This window comes from Pinus tabuliformis, chromosome J, assembly GCF_031772625.1.
Source record: "Pinus tabuliformis cultivar Carrire ecotype Pingquan chromosome J, CPIR1, whole genome shotgun sequence".
In the NCBI taxonomy this organism is placed as follows: Eukaryota; Viridiplantae; Streptophyta; class Pinopsida; order Pinales; family Pinaceae; genus Pinus; species Pinus tabuliformis.
The window spans coordinates 1344551304-1344572903 of record NC_142295.1 but is presented as its reverse complement, the minus strand read 5'-3'; positions in this window follow the sequence as shown (position 1 = coordinate 1344572903).

Genomic DNA, 21600 nt, shown 5'->3' with positions numbered 1-21600 from the left:
TTAGAAGACCAGGTCTTTTCTATACAGGACTTTCCTTATGCCGGAGTTGATTTTCGTGGAGATCCAGACATGGTTCTTCCACCGGGAGAACAATGGGATGATACAAGTAACTTCATTTTCCACAATTTTTTAAACTATCTATTTTTTTGTTTGTTTTTATATCGTCACAAAACTAATAGTAATAATTTTCAAAATGTAGATGTAGGCCCACGACGTCCAGCCAATCTCCGGCCTTTCGAGAGGAGACTACCAGTTGCAGCGGCATCGGCCCCACAGGACGAGGCCACAGAGACTTTAGTTGAGTTGGAATGTGACCTAGAGCGTCTTACAGTAGATATACCGGAGACTACCATAGATAATATTCCTATCAGGCTTCAGCGCTATGTAGTCGGGGTCCCAGGACCTTTTAGGAGGTTCTTGTGTAGGGTAGCCAGTGCAGTGGTGTCATATAGAGATCATCACCAGTGATTGGATGGTCGTTTTGTAGACACATGTGACATTTTGGTTTTTTGTACTTATCATTTTTGTCGATCATAAGGTGTTTTTCAACCTATGATCTAAGACGATGTATTTTTTGACACACTCCTATCTATATATATCATTATTACCGGCTTATCTTGTTAAACATGTTATGGAATGGCTTTAAATTTACATGTATGATTATTGCAAATGTCTATTTAACATTCGAGAAGCAATTGCATCTGCTAATGTATTTAAAGACCTTGGAATATGTTGATATTCCATATAATCAAAATCACGTTCCAAGAGACGCACTCTCAAAAATAACCTTAATAACACTGGATTTCTAATGGCATACACTCTATTAAGCTGTAATACGAGTTTAGAATCTAACCTCACTATCAAACTCTGAATCCCAAATGAAATAGATTCAGACAATAACTGAATCACTGCACTGTATTTGGCAATGTTGTTTGTTGTTTGACCGAGGCTCACCCCATGCATAGAAACTAACTCGTCAGAGGGCGAATAGATAACCCAAGCTGCGGAAGAGATATTCTGTGTACTACGACAAGCACCATCAGCAAATCCAATGTATGTTTGGAGAGGCATCGACATCTGCAATATCAAGGGTAAAACCAAGATAAGCGAGAATAACGACGAAAACACACTCTCTAAGCTAAGCACACTGTCTAAACTAACAAACACACCAGCTAGAAAGAAAAACTAACCTAACTAAGAATCTCCATACCCATCTTTTAAGCATAATACCTCTTTAGGTAAAGTCCATTTCTGGGTTTACCCAAAGAGTCCCCGTCAAAGTCTACCAGCTCATAGGACCCTTTTGCTAGCTTTCGCTTGACAATATAGGGCCCATGCCACATAGCAACGAATTTTCCAGCACCTAATTTATCATTAGCTTGATCATATAATAACACTAGGTCTCCTTCCGAAAAATTTCGAGGGGTCACATTTAGATCATACTGAGCTTTCATACGTTTTGCGTGAGTCTCGATCGTCAATGCAGCATCACGTCGATTCTAATCTAATTGAGCTAAGTATAATAAACACTTTTCCTCTTCGGAAGTAGCTGGAAGTAACTCGATGGCCATTTGCAGTGACGGGATTTCGCATTCAATGGGTAGCACAGCTTCCAAACCATAAACTAGTTGGAAAGGAGTGAACCCTATTGATGTTTTCACTGAGGTTCGATACGCCCAAAGCGCTGAAAATAACATGTTGTGCCAATTCGACCGATGAATACCAATGATTCGTCAGATCATGATAACTAAAACTTTGTTGATGGACTCAACCAGACCATTCGCTTGTGGATAATAAGGAGTTGAACTATCATGACGCAAACCAAGCTGGCCTGTAAGTTCTGTCATCATAACGTTTCGAAAATGGCGCCCATGGTCAGTGATTATCGCTTGTGGGACACCAAACCTAGCAATTATATGATTGAATACGAAAATTGCAGCTGTCTTGCCGTCTGCCTCGAATGTAGGCATCGCCTCGGCCCACTTAGTAAAATAATCTACCGCAAGGATGATATACGCATGCCCCCCGGCCGAGTGAGGGTTACATGTAATAAAATCGATACCCCATTTGGCAAAAGGACCAACGACAATTATAGGGTGGAGAGGAGTAGGTGGAGCACGCATCTTTCGATCAAACACTTGACAGTTGTGGCATTTTCGGACCGCAATAATATAATCTTTAAACAAGGATGGCCAGAAGTAGCCGCAATATCTTTTGGGCTGTGGCATACCCAGACATATGACCGCCACACGCTCCAGAGTGACAGTCATTCAAAACCCTTTCAGCTTCCTCATGTGTTAAGCAACGTCGAAGAACCAAGTCCGCCCCACGGTGATAAAGAGTATCTCCAATAATTTTGTATTGTTGGGACTGGAATCGAATTTTCCGACGTTCCGTCTTTGAAACTTTGGGCCGAAAGGATTGGGTCTAGAGATAGATGATGATATCCCCATACCACGGATCTAAAGTGTTGATTAGAAAAGATTCGTCCGCAATGGGCTCCTCTGCCACAGTTTTCGTGTCAGCACGCGGGAAGTCACACATTAACTCTGCAAAAACTAAATATTTCTTAGACTTAGATTTCTCAAACTCCAAGTCGAACTCCTGCAGGATAACAATCCATTTAGATTACTTGCCCCCTAGCAATTGTTTAGTGAAAATGTAGATCATAGGGTTGCAATCCAAAATGACTGTAGTTTTACGGAGTAAAATGTAGTGACGAAAACGTTGGACAGCTTGAACGGCTGCCAATGCCAATTTCTCCACATGTGAATATTTGAGCTCAGTTGGATTTAACGTCTGACTAAGGTAATATATCACATGTTCTGTTCCAAATTCATCTTCTTGAACTAAGACCATCCCAATGGTGGAATGGGAGGCGGCGAGGTACAAAAAGTAATCCTGGTTGTAGTTGGGAGGATGCAACAACGGTGCATGGGTCAATGCGTCTTTGAGTGCATCAAAATATTTCTGAGCTATCTCATCCCAAGAGAATTGAGCGTTCTGTTTCAACAACCGTGTAAAACCCTTTGTAATCTCGGCATAGTTAGGAATGAATCGTCGTAAAAAGTTTGCTTTCCCCTGCAAACTTTGGAGTTGGCGAAGACTCGAAGGAGGAGGCAATTTGATGATAGCTTCGACCTTCGAGGGATCAACGCGAATGCCGGCTTTTGAAACTACAAACCCCAGCAATCGAACCGTTTCTATACAGAAGACACATTTGTGTGGGTTCAACCGAATTTGATAATGCTGACACCTCATAAAGATTGCTCGTAAATGGACAAGGTGATCAGCTCGATGTAATGAATGAGCAGGCAAATCATTGAGATAGGGTTGCACAATGTGTTTGATGTCATGAAATGCATAAGACATCGCCCTTTGAAAAGTTTCTCCGGCATTCTTGAGCCCAAAAGGTAATTTGAAATAAGCAAATGTCCCCCATGGACAAATGAAAGCTGTTTTTGGTTGATCGGCAGGTAGAATATTGATTTGATTGTAACCGGAAAAACCGTCCATAAAGGAAAATATTTCGCTTCCGTCACAATCATCAATGATTTGATCGATATAGGGTGTTGGATAGTTGTCCTTTGGACAAGCTCGATTAATGTCCCTATAATCGATGCATATTCTTATTGTTCCCTGCTTTTTGTTAACCGGAACAATATTCGATACCCAAACCGTTAACAGGATCGGATAAATGAAACCTGCTTTCAACAGTTTTTCAACTTCTGCTTTTATTACAGCCACTTTTCGTGGGTGAATTTGACGCAAACGTTGCCGGACGGGTTTAGCGTCCAGGTAAGTCTTGATCTCATGAACAACAATCGGGGGATCAATTCCTGGAATTTCCTCATAGGACCAGGCAAACACGTCACGAAATTCTTGAAATAGGGCCTTGTATGTTTGAATTTCATCATCTGTACATAAGGCACCTATATGAATGCTTTCAACAATTCCAAGCTTAACCGAAATGTCAATGGGAATAGTTCGAGAGATATTTCCCAAATTCAGCTCTGAATCAGGATGTTTCATGGGATTCTAAGCTTCCTTGAAATATTCAGCTGTAAAAATTGATGAGAAATCATTTTCAAAATGATCATCCTCAGGTAAAAATGAAGATCTATGATGGAGATCCTCCCATGGTAAATCGTGGACACAGAGGACTTCACGAAGTTGCTCATCAGATGACACAACTTCGGGAAATGCTATTAACTCTGAGGTTGATGTGAAAAGTGATTCCTCACGGACCACATTCATTTCGTCGATTTTGGTTGAACACGGGTCGGTAAAAGACTGCACGGCTTCATAGGAAATTTCATATGGACTCAAAGGCATAGCATTACCAAATGAGTTTATCTCAGATTCAGAAGGAACGATCCAAGGATCGTCATAAACAATGGTGTCTGATGTAATCATATGAATGGATGCAAAGGAAGACAATGCGTTGATTGGAGGAAAAGGAAAAGTTCCCAATAAACCGGCATCTTTAACTAATCCTACTCCAACATCCTTATATGGGATAGTCATTTTACCGACATGCTGAATACTCTCTGAAGAGGCTGGGTCGGATGAAAAATAAGCCAGCTGGTATATTGTTACGATCTTTCCATTATGTGGAAACTTTATTACTCGAAAGACCGATGAAACGACCACTGTCATAGCGTAAGACCAACTTCGACCCAAGAGAAGGTTGTAGTCTAGAGGGGCATCAACCACCTCCACATCTAGACTAATGGTTTTTCCTTCAACCCCTATAGGCAAATCCTCTAGAATGCCAAAAGGATGAAACCCACGGCCATCAAAGGCCTTAAGAATTGTCGGGGATTGATTTAGTGAAGGAGAACCAAGCGATCTCCAACACTGTATCGACATAATACACGTTGAAGCTCCCTCATCAATTACAGTACGATGAATAGGCCTGTTTTTTACTATCACTCGGATCTGGAAAGCCATTTGATGAGGTAAACGCGGTGTACTATTTTCTAGATCAAAGATTATTAGGTTCGGGTCCTGAACATCAACAGCTCCGATAGCCGACAAAAGTAATTTATGTTGTGCTGGGCATGATTGCAGCACTTCCAAAGCCGACATTTCTGAGGGTGAAACAGCTAATTCCTCAACAATGTTATAATTCTGGGCCGCTCTCGCATGTGGATTGAAAGCAGACTTTCGAAGTATACCCTTGGCGGGCAGTTTGATTACTAAGTCCGGGTTAGGTTTCTCGATCTATAGTGGATCGGAACCGGGAGCTGAGGTTGATGGATTAGAATGAGAAGATTCTACTTCTTTGCCATCAACAGGACTTTTACTACCATAATCTTGCGATCGAGTCGCAATCCTTACATGGGACATCATCAATATGGGTTCTTCACTGGCACTCGAGGAAGAACCTATCATCTTACTATCCTGCTTTGGAAATGGATCTTTCAAAACAGCAGGAGTTTGGGAACCTTTGACGATTTTCGCAACCTCTGCTCGATGAGGGCAGTCTCTTGTAAAGTGTTCCTCTTCACAAATAAGACATGGATAACGAGGTTTGCGTTTTTCGTCATTGGTTTCCGATTTTTCAGTTTTCTCCTTTGGAGTTTTGTCTGCTTTATTCTTCTTCTTCCCTTTCTTCTTTCCATCGGATTTTGATTTAACTGTAGATGACTCTACAGCGTGAATATCGGCGGAAATCTCAGCAGAAGAATCTCCTGTCGGGGAGTCTGGTAAGGTTATAATAGGAGAAGAATTCTTTGAGGATTTCTTCTTACTTTTAGTGTTCACCGTACCAATCATGCCATCAACAGCATGAGATCTCGAAGGAGCTGCAGCGATTTGATTTGACTTAGGAAGATCTGGGATCTTTTTGTGTAACGTACCTGACTGAGTATAAACTAAGTCAAGGTACTGCGCTTGAGCAATCACTTTCTCCTCAGTAACTACTCCGGCCTTAGCTATGTCTTCAGTAATCTTCGGTAACAATGATTTAACAAACCATTCAACTAAGATCTGGTCCGGGATAAAAACTTTCACTAACCGTCTTCGACGTCTCCATTCATGAATATGATTGGAAATATAAGTGGATGTCGATTGTTTTAATGAAGTTAGTAACTCCGTGCCATTATCATATCTGACTGGCAACTGAAAATGAGTTAAAAATGAGGTAGCTAACTGGCTAAAATTATAAAAAGAGGCTCATGGTAACTCAATGTACCACTTGGCCGCAAGACCAATGAGAGTGCACTGGAAAAGACGTAAGTGGATCGAATCATCCAAGATGGAATTAGAGGCACACCAGTGGTGATAAGTCATCACATGATTCGACGGGTCCTCTCCAGACTTACCCTCGAACTTGGGAATGTCACTGGGCAACTTATTCGGCATTGGCGGCCAAAACGGAAGATAATTAATTGGATCGTTCATTAGGCGCGACAAGTCTGGTAAATCCAAAGTTGCGATAAACGGTAACTGTCGATTAGGATCTCTAAAACTCTGGGTCACGAGACCAGCCCCAGGAGGAGGATATCTGGGATAACTTGGAATAGGAATCGCGTTCGGGATATTGTATCCTCCCGGAAAACCAGGATTAACCGGACCGTACTCGGGTTGTTGTGGTTGTTGATAAGTGTACCAAGGATACGGTTGATACTGGTAAACTGGCTGCTGGACAGCAGGACCGAATTGTTACTGTCCCTGGTACGGTTGATAAGTGAATTGTGGTTGACTTGTGACAACCGTACTTAAACCAGGTTGTCCTACAGGCATCTGAACCGTAGTTTGAATCATGGATCCAGACGATGGTAAAGATGTCTGAGGAGTAGTTACAGAGACAGTAGAAACCGGAGTTGTCGATACTCCAGAAGTAGGTGGGGTAGATTGAACAGATCTTGCGGCAGTTGCAGCAGTCGTTTGAGATGGAGTACGAGGCAAAATAGGCCCGGACTGAGAAACTACCGAAGGTACAGAAGTTTGAATGTTAGACTGGACTGGTTGCTGGGGTGAACTAGAAACTAAGGGTTGTCCAGTTTGAGATGACAACTGTACATTTGGCTGCAACACCTATTGAATTTGCGATGGATCCCACACTATGTTCATTCCGGGGTATTGACCCATAACAGGTTGAGGATATTGAGATCCATAACCGGATTGAGGGTAGGATTGATAATTGAAAGGTACATTTCCCATACCTTGAACATAAGATTGACCTTGGGGTGGTTGGAAACCTTGGTTCGAGTACTGACCTTGGGGTAGATACCCTTGAGGCATGTACTGATACTGGGGTTGACCTTGAGGTATAAATTGATACTGAGGTTGACCTTGGGGTACATATTGAGGCTGAGGTTGACCTTGAGGAATGTACTGCACCATGGGTACATATTGTCCTTGAGGTTGCCCCCCAGACACAATTTGTGTACCTTGAGGTTGCCCCCCAGGCATTAATTGAGGCTGCCCCCCAGGCGGTAACTGGCCACCTTGAGGTTGAGAATTGGGAATAGAACCTGACATCATGAAAATGTCTCCTACGCTCAACGGTTTATTACCATTGTTTCCAGTTAATAACCCATGTTCAATGGGTTGAGGAGATGCTCCCGCAAAAGTACCAGAAAGTGACTGATACCCAGAGGGAACAAAAGGACCGCCGTACAAAAAGGATTCAGGCGATTGAGTAAACATGGACGACTGACCAGACATATTTACAGGAGTATAAATACCTCTAGGTGGATAAGGAGCACGAGGTGGAGAAAAACTTAACCCTGAGTTGTCCAAATAATTAGTTAAAGAAAGATACCAAGTAGTACTTCTAGGTGGACTGTAAAAAATGGATTCACGCTCCCTTAGATCAATAGTAGGTTGATTTTCAGGGATAGGGATGCCTATTTCTTCTTCCGGAGCAAGTTCTTCAATAGCTATCAAACCAGAAGGAAGATTTTCGGTGATGACTCTTTCTACCCTGGGTGAATTAGGAGCACTAGAAGTTGGAGAGACTAACCCCAACGTTGGAGTAACAGGTTCAGATATCTCAGGTTCTTCGCCTATATCACTAGTAGATGAAAAACTACCAGCAAGCTCGGAAACCGAAATAGCTTCAGGATTATAACCTGTTTCTAGAGTTTGGTAATCAGGATGAACAACCAACGAAGACTATCCTTCTTCAGGAGACCCTACTTTACTGCCACTAGGAGTTACAAGGACTTTAAAACCTTTGTAATGACCCGGGACGTCTTCAGGAGGTTGGCCCCAAAGTCTACGGGACTTCCTCAAAAAATCGGCCACGGTTACAACCTCAGGAGACTGACCCCGAAGTCTACGGGACTGTCTCGGTAATTCAGCCACAGTTAAAACTTTTAAATACTGCACATGCAAACAAAGTAAAATCTCAAAGCAAACTGCCTAAAGTCTCTAAAGAACCAAACAAATTCGAATCACACGCCTAAAGAATCTAGGGCGTCAAACCACACACAAACAGTAACCTTCCGGAGCGAAAACACTAGTTGGTGATGAAATCTAACATCGTAGAATTCAGTACAGAAGTGGCGGGTGGAACAGTTACCCCTGCAACCTGCTTAATGAATAGACTGGCACAAGTTCCTCCACTTTAACCGTCTCGAGTGAAGTGAACCCCCCAGAAAATCCAAGTGAGTCTAGCTGACGTCTGCTCCAGGTACAGTGGGATCTTCCCTCCACCGTCACCTTGGGTAGAACCCTAAAGATAATAGTCACTAAGGTCACCAACAACAACAAATATACCTGGGGGAACAGTCTACGATCTGATACACATGCAAGGGCAGAGTAGCAAGCTCAATCCCCTTTCCGGCTCCTTGACAATAATCCAAAGTTTACCGACAAGTGACCCCAGGCTCCTGGACAATGGTTAATTCGAGGTTTACCGTTTGTAGTACGTGCATATCTGGCGTCGTTCCCAATGAAGGAGGATTGATTCCCTCACTGGTTCGGACACGATCTCGTGCTTCTCCTGTAAGAGGAGCTTTCCCAGAGCATAAATGTAACAATTGGATTTATCCTACCACAAGATAAGCTACTTGTTTGTTTTTACTGTCTTGGAGAGTTAATTACTCTCCTACTCCAAGACACTAGCCTAATCTATGTTGGTGTATCAGAGCCCTAGTAAATAAAAAGTTACTAAGTTAATTTTACTTTAAGTGTTAATTTTTATGGCTTTTCTTTAGGACAAAAGGTAGTGGAGATGAAACTGATGATGTGTAGACTCGACTCAAATCCACTAAAAAGATGCACCTAAGATGATTTAAACTATCTTTCCTTTTCAATGAATTCCCTAGCTAAGAGAGTTGGAGAATGCAAAATTTACAAAGACAACTTTCTTGGTAATGAAAATCAAAGAAACAATCTCTTTATCTTTTCCAAAGCACACAACACATGACCACTAATTATTTCACGAAAACTTCCTCTCTCTTTTCAAAGACTTCAAATGCTACTAAAACAAACTTTCCTCAAAAGAGATTTTGTATTTTTTTTTTAACAAAGCATGTAAAACTACTTAACAAAAATCAAGTTTAAGATCTATGAAAATCTAAGAGAAAATTACCTAAAAGCAAATCTAAGAGAAATTTACCTAAAAGAAAATCTAATGAGGTAAAAGCCTACAAAATATAATTCCAGGATGTTTTACTTGGTTACAATTCAACCAAGGACTAATTCATGCAGAATCATAAACCAGTCAAAAACAAAAATAAAAATCTTTTGTTCTTTTTCTTAAGAATGAAATTCACAGCTTAACCAACAAGCCTTCTCGAAATTCCGCAAAGAGACAACACAAAGGTAGGTTTCTCACAAAGGTGGATTTTACGAAAGGTCCGACTCCTAAGAAGACTGAAAAGACCAGGGATATCCAAGGTTTTTACAACTTCTAAAGCCAAAGTCACTACAAGACCAATACAAAAATCAAACCTAGGGCTAGAATTTCTATGAACTTCACTAAAACCCTTGATGTTAACGAAACAAGCTTAGATGAAAACTTTTGACAAGTAACCAGTGGATCTGGGCAACAAAAAATAAACTATAAACAAAATCTAATGGGTAAAAAGGAAAAAATTGAATTTTCTAAACTTTTGACAGGGTACACAGGCAGCCTGTTTGCACAGGTGCGGCCATGCTCTGTGTACAAAGCAGAAGTGCGTACAAGTATGCACTGTGCTTAACGCCGAGGGTGCGTACTGCTCTCAAAAACAAGAAAAATAAAAATTAGCTCAATCCTAAGATATTCCACCCAAATTCACAGTTAATCAGTCAAAAACCAGAAAGAAATCAACTTTTCTCAAATCAAAGTATCAATCAAAAGAGAAATCAATCAAATCCATGGATTCCCCAGTGGAATCGCCATTTTGTCATGCGGAAAGAGTCAATTTTGCAGACAAAACCGACCTCCCTAGAAGCTAAGTCTTTCTAGTGACAAACAAAACAATCAAGCACTATCTTTCCCTAAATATGCATTTAAAATAAAAGCAACCAGGTGTTTAAGGCATACCTTTAGTCCAACGCTGTTTGTAGCAGCCAAGCCTCTCCGATCCAGATGAGCTCCTTCTCCTTGAAACCTGCATTCACTAACAAGCAAACGATTACATAGCACCTGAATAACTCATATAATAAAACATATTCATCATAAAGACCAAGGAGTTTATGAAACAAATTATATATAACAACTTGTTGAGAAAAATGAACTTAATTTTATTAATTGGAAACAAAAGAAACCATTACAACCAGTGCCTTGGTGTTGTGCAGGTCCCTCCCAGGGTCCAGCAAGAGTTCTCCTTTACTTTGATCAGCTCACCCACTTCCAAATGAAGCTAAGAAAGGATGGGAATCTCTCCTCTCAAGCTCTAAAAGGGAGTCCTAATTTCAGCAGCATCTACCCTTAGGAATGTTCAGCTTTCAACCTCTCCTCCCTCTAGCCCAATCCCTGTATTTATAGTGCTTTGGAGGAAGTTCATCAGGTCCACCATCAATGGGATAAGCCCCTCTTTCAATGGGATAGCTCCCCTCTTGATGGGATAAGTTCCTCTTTCATTGGGATGCATGAACCATCTGGAGGCACTCAATCCACGTCAAACCATCTTCTAGAATGCTCTAGATTCAACCACAAGTAACTTTTTTGAAGTAAATCTTGCGCCTTTTGACCTTTACAGGAGTACGCACCCACCCCTTTACAGACAGAGCATACAAGTATGCAGGTATTATGAACTTGAGGTGCGTACACGCAGGTAAGGGTAAGAGAAACTGCGTAACCAGAGTTATATTGACTTTTTAAAGACTTTCTCTCTTTCTTGGAGTTTGACATGAGGAGCAGAGGTATAAGACTTGCCAAGGAGGACAGTATGACAACTGATGGAGCCATACTGACTGCAAATAGTCATGGTGACAAATTTTAGTGTAACACTTACCACAGTATTAAATGCATTCAGATGCTCTGTCACCGAGTCTCCATCTTTCATCCTTAGGTTATACAGCTTTTTCTGCAGGAACAATTTATTCACCAGAGGCTTAGAATGGTACAAAGTCCCTAACTTGTCCCACAAAGCCTTTGTCGTAGCTTCCCCTGATACATTCAGCAATACTGAATCTGAGACACACAATCATATTGTGCTCTTTTCCTTCCGATCCAACTTCTTCCATTCTTCATCGGTCACTCCCATTGGTTTAGTACCTGGATCTACTACGATCCAGTAATCTTTATCCACCAATAGATCCTCCATCTTGAGTTTCCACAACTCAAAACTTTTACCATTAAATTTCTCGATCTCTATCTTTCCACCAGTCGCCATCTTCTTTCACCACTAGAATCAATCTCGTAGATCTCCCACTAAACAGGCTCTACCACAAGCCTGAGCGAAACACCTCAGCAGCAAAGGCGTCCCCTTGAAGCCAAAACTGCTCTGATACCAAATGTAGGCTTTAACCCCGTACAGAAATTACCTGCATATGAATTCTAAAACACAGAAAAATAAACAATGTGATAGCATAACACATAAAACACATATACACAGAGATTTTCCCGCTATATCCCAAAACCAGGACTACCAGCTTGATTTTTCATTACGTTCCTTTCAACGTTACAATACATATTTATACACGCTGAAGCATCCAATACCATGGACCGAAAACCATCACATCCACTATCATGGACCGAAAACCATCGCGTCCAATACCATGGACTGAAAAACATCGTGTCCAAAAAACATGTGCGAAAATCATGTACAAAACCATAGGTGGGTCCGCCCAACCTAACATAGGGTCCAAAACCAAAATTTTCTAGGGCGCTACCCCGGACCCCATAAAGTGGGGTTACGGATGCCCTTCAAACCTCCTGTTAACTACGTGGAAAGAATATAACACAACCCAACACACCCTAGTTAGCTTATTTCCATTCCTGTTTGTAAGCATATTTTAGAATTTTACATTAATGAAATGAAGTATTATTTCCACTGCATCTCTGTTTTTACGGTTATCTATGATTTGTTGCATTCCTGTTTAAATCTGGATCAATTGGATATAGTGTTTTGTCTATGTGGCAATGTACATGTGAACTTGCACTTGTAATCAGGAGCTCAATGAGCCAACACTTCTTCATACATGTATTGTAGATATAGTAAGATTACTCTAGTTATGTTTATGGTATATTTTATTTTAATAACATAATAAGTTAATGAACTAATTTGTTTCTTGTCTATTCCTATTATTGAATGAGTGTTGTTATGGTTTAGCGATTATTGTTTATTATGTGGGCTAATCTACAGGTACTCAACAAGCCTTTCCCTATCTTCCTGGGTCCCCCTTTAGGATAGTACTATTAATTTTCTAAAAGATGGCTTATCTACCTCACCAATTGTGGAAGTCTCCCTCATACCCCTTACATTAGATGTCTCACAAAGCTCACATACATGCTACCCCAAAGTGGTGTCGTGTTATCTTGTGTTGGATTATAACCAAGACATATCTTTAAAGATTTCAAGGTTGGCGGAACCGTATGACTGGATGGGACTCCTACAACATATGGTGTGAGTTATAGTTCAGAATCCACATAGGGTAGATCCCCTTACAATGTTGGTGACATCCATTACTATTAACACTTCGTCTACTACCCATTCTCTATTTGCAAAAAAAAAATACTCTATCAATTAATAAAATTTTCAAATTCCTTTTAACTTTACAATTCTTATTTCTCTTGACAATCTCCAAATGTTACTATTACATGAGTGAAACTATTACACATATCACTTTGTATAAATAGTGATTAAAGATACAAAACCCATTGAAAATTCATTTATTATTATTTATATTTATTTATTTGTAAGGTGATTGGTTGAGGTTTTATTATGGGTTATTTATTAACTTTTATTTCTATTACTTAACAACTTTTTGTTTTTGGATTTATTTATTTATTTATTTTTATTTTCCTTTTTCTATTATTTCTTTTTTTATGAATTATAATTTTTTCACCGTATTTTCAATTTAAGATGAGTTGTTATATCAAAAAACATATTTTAATAAATTTAATTGTAAACAATTATATATATATATATATATATATATATATATATATATATATATATATAGATATATATATATATATATATATATATATATATATATATATATATATATATATATATAATATATATATATATATATATAATCACACACATATATATTAAAGTGTATATATGTTAATCTAAACAATATTAGTAAATCATATTTCTTAATTTTTGGTGATGACATTCAACAATACAATATTTTAGTTGTTTTTATTTTTGTGTTCAAATTTGCCTTTGTTTTTCTATTTTTAATTAAGCTATATTTAAGCTAAACTACACATACTAGCTACTATGTAGCACTTGTTTATTATCAATGTACACATCATCACTAATAAGCTTATATGGGGGAGTCAATTATATTAAAATATATTAATTTATGATGAAGATGATTATGAATAATTTTGATATACCTATTAATTTATTACTTTTATGTTTATTTATTGGATGCAATAATTTTAGATAGAAAATTTATTATATTTAAAGAAAATAATTATTAATATTTTAAACATCATTTTAAATTTTATTTTAAAATATTAATTAAAATTAAATTTAAATAATATTTAAAACAAATATTTTTGAAAATATTGATGAAATAATATACTTTCAAATTATATCTCACCACAATTATAGATATAAAGATAAATACTATTTTTTGTAGCAATTTAACATGTTATAGGCCTATGTCCTAGAACTACTTATACTTGATTAAGGGCTAGTCTTTCTCAGACTTAAAGAAACACATTAATGACCCAAAACACACACGTATGGCCTAGGAGTGAAAGCATGTCCCCTTATGGACCACTAGTAGATAATTATAGGTGGTTTCGATTTCCTTGAATAAGAGTGATAAGTCAAATTGAATTTACCGATAACAATTAGTGATGGCTACCCCTAGAATCATGTGACAACTGAACCTTAACAGCTAATAAATGATAAGTTTTCCTACCATGTCAACTAAATAAAAAAAAAATCAATTTAATGTGTTGATAGTTTTGTAATTCTAGTCTCTCATACTATCATTAAAAGAATGAGATGATATGCTATATATGTCATTGCAAAAAATTGAATGAAATGTATATGTGCCTTATATTATTTTTATTACATTTAAGTTTTGTTATTAACCCAATCAATATTTAAATATATACACTCATTTAGTTTCAATGCAACATCTTCCACATACTACATTCTATATTATTTTTAACTTTTTATTTAGCCGAGAGGCACTCTATAGCCGAGTATGGGGTAGATCTCAAGCGTAAATGTTTAACATTTGACATTTAATGTATTTTTTGTTGTTCTAAAAGAATCTATTATATTATCAGGAAAAAAGATATATAAAATGTTTCTAAACAACTCCCCCAACTTCACTCTCACTCGCTTTGTTATCTAGGAGAGTCAAGTATGCAAAAAATATCCACATTGAACCATTATCTCCAATAGGCTGAATAGCCTTACATGCTAAAAGGAGACAAAATAACAAACAACCTATGAGCATCCTTTCAAGGAGGCACAACAAATATACCAAAAATCCGATGCATGTAAAAAGATATGTTCTCAATTGTGACCTCTAGTACATACACGTGCCCATTTGTCTGATGCTAACTCTGACGGAGGTTGGCCAACTATGCCAAAATCTATTTTTTACTAAAGTTAATGTCATTTATGTATGCCTCGAGCCCATTCCTATACTAATATCTATGCTCCCTAAGGATGTCTAGGTTGGCCTAGATTCCTCTCCATTGTTCCATGATTGAGTCCAATGTGATTGGCATGACCACGCTACCTGGGGAATGACCTTGTGCTTCAGCGACCTCGCCCACAAATTCCACACTCACTGTATTCACAATTGAAAAACTTTGGTTGCCTATGCGATGGCCTGCTCGCCCCTGCTAACAACCACCTCGGCGAGTTTAACCTTGTTGATGAGGCATGGAGGAAGGTGCATTGTAATCCTAAGTCTGAAACACAAATATGACTATAAAATCCACGGAGAGACCACCACCCGAACCATATACAAGATAAACAAATACCAAACAACTAAGCTAGAGAAAAAACATGATAGCACTATAGATCCCACAAACACTAAGGTTCCGATAGAATTGAAAACCCCAAGCAAATTCACCCAAAAAGTTAAGCATAATTTTGAGGGATACTTGTATACTCACCCTACCCAGAGAATTACAGGTTGTGAAAGCTTGCCCAATAGAGAACACATCGACATAAATTTCACCCATAAACAAAATCCACCTAAGGCCAGGACTAACAATGGCCTGAATATAAGACACCCCAAATGCTCAAGGAACAAGAAGATACAAAGCATTGAGGCACAGAGGAATATCAACCTTAAAGCCACCGGTCACACCCCCTAAACCCCCAACTAAAAAGTCCACAACAAGACTCTAGAATAATCCCAACCCACTAGGCTAGGTAGCGACCATTCCTACAAATGATCAACCCCATAAAAACATTCAATTTCCACAAGAAGCACACCATCTTTAGACATAAAGCCTCAAAACAAAACGATGACCATATGACTATAGATATATGAGAGTCACATAGCATGGGGTCAAAATAGGGTCTGCTTTTAGACTCATTTCCCTAGAAATCACCACCTTCTACTATTTTTTATCTGAAACACGTTATAGATATAAAGTTTCCATCCATATTTCTTATGTTCCCGTTATTTGTCCTCTAACTCATACAAAAGATTGATGCAAGTAAATACCAGCCCTTTCATCATTCAATTTAGTCACTATGCACCCAAAAAAAATCTTTAGTTGATGTATCGACACACAAAAAAAATGAGAAAACTCCATAATGTATCAATGTTTCAATGTTTCTACACATCCTTCGTTTCGTACATATTCACAACTCTATGCAACTACTCATTCACACAACTAGATATGTAAAAGTTTTGAATGAGAAACAAATTAGAATTAATTTAGTCTCCACAAAATAAACTCATTATTGCAACCTCTTTCTCTTTCACATATCACATAATTTGCAAAACCTTCATTTTTGCACAAATTCACAGCGCTATGCAATTGTTTTCCTACCTAACCAAAGCTGTAAAAGTTATAAACTGAAAAGAGTTTTAAATGGAAAATAATATAGTCCCTTCTGCACCCACGTTCTTTTTCATATACCCCATCGTTCTTACGTCCTTTATTCAACACAACAAAAACTTTTACCTCAACTCTATATTATGATCCCCATTCTCCACACGTCCTTCATTCCAAATAAATTTGCATCTCTATGCAATTGTTGTTCTACACAGTTAGATCCATAAGAAAATTAAATAGGTAACAGTTTAAAATTAACTATGTTTATGCAAAATAAAGTCATCTTTGTACCCCTGTTCCCTAGCACATATTCCATCCTCCAGACCGTAAAATTTTGTCAAAGGAAACATGGGAGAATTTCATACATTTTTTAGTTTTCCACACCTAGACCAAATTTTTTATGACATGAATTGCTACTCAATTGACTCATTCGCAGTGCACATGGATTGAAAAAAAAATAGTTATTATTTCATATTATTACTTCAATTGCCAAATTTGAAAACACTAATACACTTAGTAGCCTGTAACAAATCTTAATTTTAGTTTGAAAATTACCATGCAACTTTTGTGAATCATTGCAAGTTTTTATGTTCTCTTATTGGTTAACAATGCAAGATGAATTTTAATTTTCTTTCATAGAAAACATGCCTACATATAATGCATAAAAGGAAATAAGGCGTCTAATTCATCAATTGATATCTAAGATATGAAATCACTTCATCATCTACCCAGTAAAATATCTACTTTCAACCACAGTGTCAATGTCATAACACTAGGGAAAATTTTAAGAACCCCCCTAAATTTATAAATATAATAAATGGGCGAATCTCCATGGTATATAGGAAAAATGGAAGGCGATTTTATCAATAATATAATATTTATATATAATTTTTTGGCGAATCTCTCACCATGCATGGCGAATATTTTACTCAATTATAAAATCTTGTAAGATCTTGGCGAGTCTTTCACTAAATAATAAAACTTTGTAAAGTCCTAGTGAATCTTAGCATAGGCTACATGTTGGTTCAATTCCCCCATTTAAATAGGCTACATTCTAGTTGAATACCATGGGTCAATACCATGTGCCATTTTGGTGAATACCATGGGTCAATACCATGTGCCATTTTTATTTTTATTAATTCTAATATTAGGGTTAATAATGGTTTTTTGCATGGTATTAATAACACTCTAGTCCATGGTATTTGTCCCATAGTATTTTGGCCATAGGTTTCACCTAAATATAACCCATTTTTTGAGTGTTCGTAAATATAAGGTGACTTATGGAGTAAATATAAAAAAATGTTTTATTTGTTTACCATACCGCTCGTTTATTTATATTTTTATTAATTTACCATACCTCTTTTATAAATATGGTATTTGGCCCATAGGATTCACTTAAATAAAACCTCTTTCTTGAGCCTTTATAAATAGAACGAGGGTTATGGACTAAATATAAAAAGAGGTTTTATTTATTTACGATACGTCTAGTTTATTTATATTTTTATTTATTTACCATACCTTTTGAGTAAGTATAAAGAGACGTTTTATTTATTTACCATACCTCCACTTTACTTATATTTTTATTTGTTTACACCCTTACATGTATATAACGTGACTTATGGAGTAAATATAAAAAATGTTTTATTTATTTACCATACCTCTCATTTATTTATATTTTTATTAATTTACCACACCTCTTTTATAATATGGTATTTGGCCCATAGGATTCACTTAAATAAAACCTATTCTTGAAAATGGGCGAATGGATTCACTTAGATAAAACCTATTCTTGAAAATGGGCGAATAGAAGGTTGTAAGTCCTAATTTCAAGGGCTAAATTTACCTTTTTTACCTTCTCCCTTAAAATAAGGTGGGCTATTTGAGATGATTTGTAAAAATGTACTATGATACAAAATATTCGCCCAATAAAAATTTAAAACCCCTTAATTTCGCCAAAGGGCGAACATTCGCCCCTAAAATTATCCTTGCATAACACCCCCGCCTACGCAAATGACCCCTCCCTTCCAGCACATAATCTGTTCTCCTGCATGCATATTCATTTTAACACTCCTGCCTATGCAAAGGACCCCTCTTTTACCGCGCATACTTTGTTTTCATGCATGCATATTCATTTTAACACAAAATGTTTCTTCCTAACATAGATTGAAAACACAATTGATTTAAAATTGCATAATATGAGTTCAATTGAAAAAAGTGAAATTAGTAATGCACTTAGTATTTGATAACAAAGTTTGGTTTTAATTTGAATATTTCCATCCATCTTTCGCAGTCATTAAAAATTTCCCTTTTCTATTATTTCTTAATGATACAAGATGAATATTAACAAATTTCTTTCACAACAAATAGGCCTACATATAATGTGTCATAGGTGATAAGGCATGTAAGCCATGAGTTGAAATTTATGATATGAAATGACTTAATCCTCCACATAGTAAAATCTATGCGTTTAGAAATAGTATCAGTGTCATAGCACCCCCTCCTATGCACAGGACCTCCATTCTCTCGCACATACTCTATTTTCTAGCACATACTCCATCCCCTCGACAGAAAAAACTCCACACAAGGAAACATAATAACATTAATTCCATATTTTTTCAGCCTCCCACCCCCACTTATGCAAAGGACCTGTCAGCTTCAAAGCACCCCCGCCTATGCAAAGGACCCCTATTCTTCGACACATACTCCATCATTTGCACATGGAAACATAATAATATTAATTAGAGATTTGTTCACACCCACCCCCCTATCTAAAGGACCTGCAACCACATCATTTTTTTCATCATTAGCTAGAGCACTAACATAACAGTCTCAGTGTCATATTACTCACCAATAAAATGACTACTCACAAATTTAGTTGTATTTTAATTTTAAAATGAATTGTTAGGCATTACCAAATACCAAAAATAAAACACCCCACCCCCATGGGAATTATGTTCCATCAGAGCTACCTCACCCAATTAGAAATTAGAAATAAGATTTGCTAAAAATTGGAAAATTACTTTTGAATTTCTAAAAAAAAAAAAAAGATTAAGCATTTTCTTGAAACTTTTTTAAAAATTGCAAAAACACATCCAAAGAATGTAGACCCACTGCACTTTGACGACAAAATGAACATTATAGTCCTTGTCAAAGTAGAGATTAATAATGCTTCTCCAAGTATATTTTAACGAGCCCTTGAATTAGCTTCTTCAAAATATTTTATTTATATTGTTATTTTTTTTATCAAAATAGCAGTATAATAATTGATTTATTCCTCCACACATATAAAATTTTATTGATAAAATAAAAAATTAAGTCGTTTGTCCGTTTACATTTTCATTATTATCCTTGAATTAGCTTCTTCAAAATATTTTATTTATATTGTTAGTTTTTTATCAAAATAGCAGTATAATAATTGATTTATTCCTCCACACATATAAAATTTTATTGATAAAATAAAAAATTAAGTCGTTTGTCGGTTTACATTTTCATTGTTATTATTATTATTATTATTATTTTTAATAAAAACACAATTATTTTTATGAAATTTTTTTTACATTATTTAATATAATTTGTATTAATTGAAATTTTTATAGTTAATTAAAAGTGGTTGACAATGTGATATTTATCGTTTTCATATATAATAAATTCAGATATATAATAAAAATTAAGAAATAAATAAATTGCTATAGTCTTGATAAAAACTAATAATATATAAAAATATTTATTCAAATTTTAAAAAATAAAAAAGTTTAGTCTCCTTATGAGGTTGCTAACCAAGTCAACCAAATGAAATGGCTACCACATCTCCAATTTTTAAAATTGGATAAATAAATGGTTACATTCGTACTTTGATAAAAAACTAATAGTCGAAATATAATATTTCTATAAAAAAATTAAAAATAAAATGGTTTAATCTTCTTAAATATTATAAAGTTGCTAACCATGTTAACTAATAATACAAAATAATATTTCTATATAAAAAAAAAAAATGGTTTAATATTTTTAGATATTATAAAGTTGCTAACCAAGTTAAGCAAAGCAAATGAAATGGCTACTTATTATCGTGTTTTTATCCGAAAATAATGTTAATTAGATTTTAAATTTTATATACGTCGGGAGTGAATTATATATATATAAAAGTTGTTTTTAGTGTAATTTTTTCGCACTGTTTTTTGGTGGATTTTTCTGGTCTAACTTTTCTAAAATGTGGCAAGAATTTATTGAAATTACAAGTATAATGGGTAACTCCTACACAATCTAAGTGCCCTAGGGGTTTTTGAGAGTGTTGAATCTATATATACCCTAAAAAACCAGTTTAAATAACACAAATCATTATTTCACGTCACATTTTTCTGCCAGATTCGCCACCGGAAAATCCAAAAAAGCACACTAAAACAACTGGTCTAATTTCTCTAAAATCTGGCAAGAATTTATTGAAATCACGAGTATGATGGGTAACCCCTACACAATCTAAGTGCCCTAGGGGTTTTTGAGAGTGTTGAATCTATATATACCCTAAAAAACCAGTTTAGATAACACAAATCATTATTTCATGTCACATTTTTCTGCCAGATTCGCCACAGAAAATCCAAAAAAGCACACTAAAACAACTTATATATATATATATATATATATATATATATATTAAAGAACACATCAATGTGAAATAAAAAAATCATTTTATATATGGAGACAAAGGTTAAATTAATCATAACTTAGCTATTTAGAAGTCGAAGGGGAAAGATCTTTTTGGGGGAACACTATTTAATGAACATAAGCGACTCAATTATATTAATTTACCATATAACTTTGATACATATATTGATTCATCATTTTTATTTTTATTTTTATTTAAACAATAAAGTTATTTTGAATAAAATATTTATTATGTTTAAAAACTAATTATTACTAATTTTTAATGTTGATTTTGACCAAAAATTTTATGGCACTTATTTATAATTTAACATTGAAAATTCATTTAT